Consider the following 745-nt stretch of genomic DNA (forward strand, 5'->3'; position numbering starts at 1 on the left):
CAGGTCAGCTTCCTGAATCTCATTCTCCTGTTAGAAACCCAGCCCCTTCTAAAAAGGAAGACCCACAGGTAGTAACTTGTCAGGAGTGAAAATCCAATGATGCTGGGCCACTATGTTACACCACGCCAAGGGAGAATTTTGGATTTTGTCACAAATACTGAATCCTGATTATAACTTCCATCATTGTTTTATCCTGGCTCTGGTTTGACTCTAATCAGAATTAGTCACTAATGTTATTTACTACAACTGAAATGCACTTGGTATATTTATTGAAAAGTTATGGTGTTAAAGTTTAAGGTGTAATATTTTGCCAAGAGAAAAAAAAACCTAGATTGCTTTTTAAAATGTAACTTTTAAGTGATGTTTTATTGCATCGGTTGAAATTGTCCTCAGATGGACAAGGTTTTTCTACCACTGTGACAAAATATCCACATGAAAGAAATTGTCAGAGGGCAATATGTATACATCCTATACCTTGTTTTTATAGAATTTGAAATATTTCTAACTGTGTTATCATCTGCTTTGTTATCTATAAAAACCACCAAAATGATGAACTAATGCCTCACTAAAGGCAACTACTTTCTGTTTTAATCTGAGTATTTCAACATAACGAACATCCAGTTCTGAGGATTCAGATATACCTGAAGACCTTTTTTTGGCGGGGGGGGGGGGGGGGGGGGGGGATGAAAACACAGATAGAAATATTTCAAAAAAAGTTTTTTCTTTTTAAAAGGAGTTATTCTTT

Source organism: Panthera uncia (genome assembly GCF_023721935.1).
Source record: "Panthera uncia isolate 11264 chromosome D3 unlocalized genomic scaffold, Puncia_PCG_1.0 HiC_scaffold_8, whole genome shotgun sequence".
Taxonomy (NCBI): domain Eukaryota; kingdom Metazoa; phylum Chordata; class Mammalia; order Carnivora; family Felidae; genus Panthera; species Panthera uncia.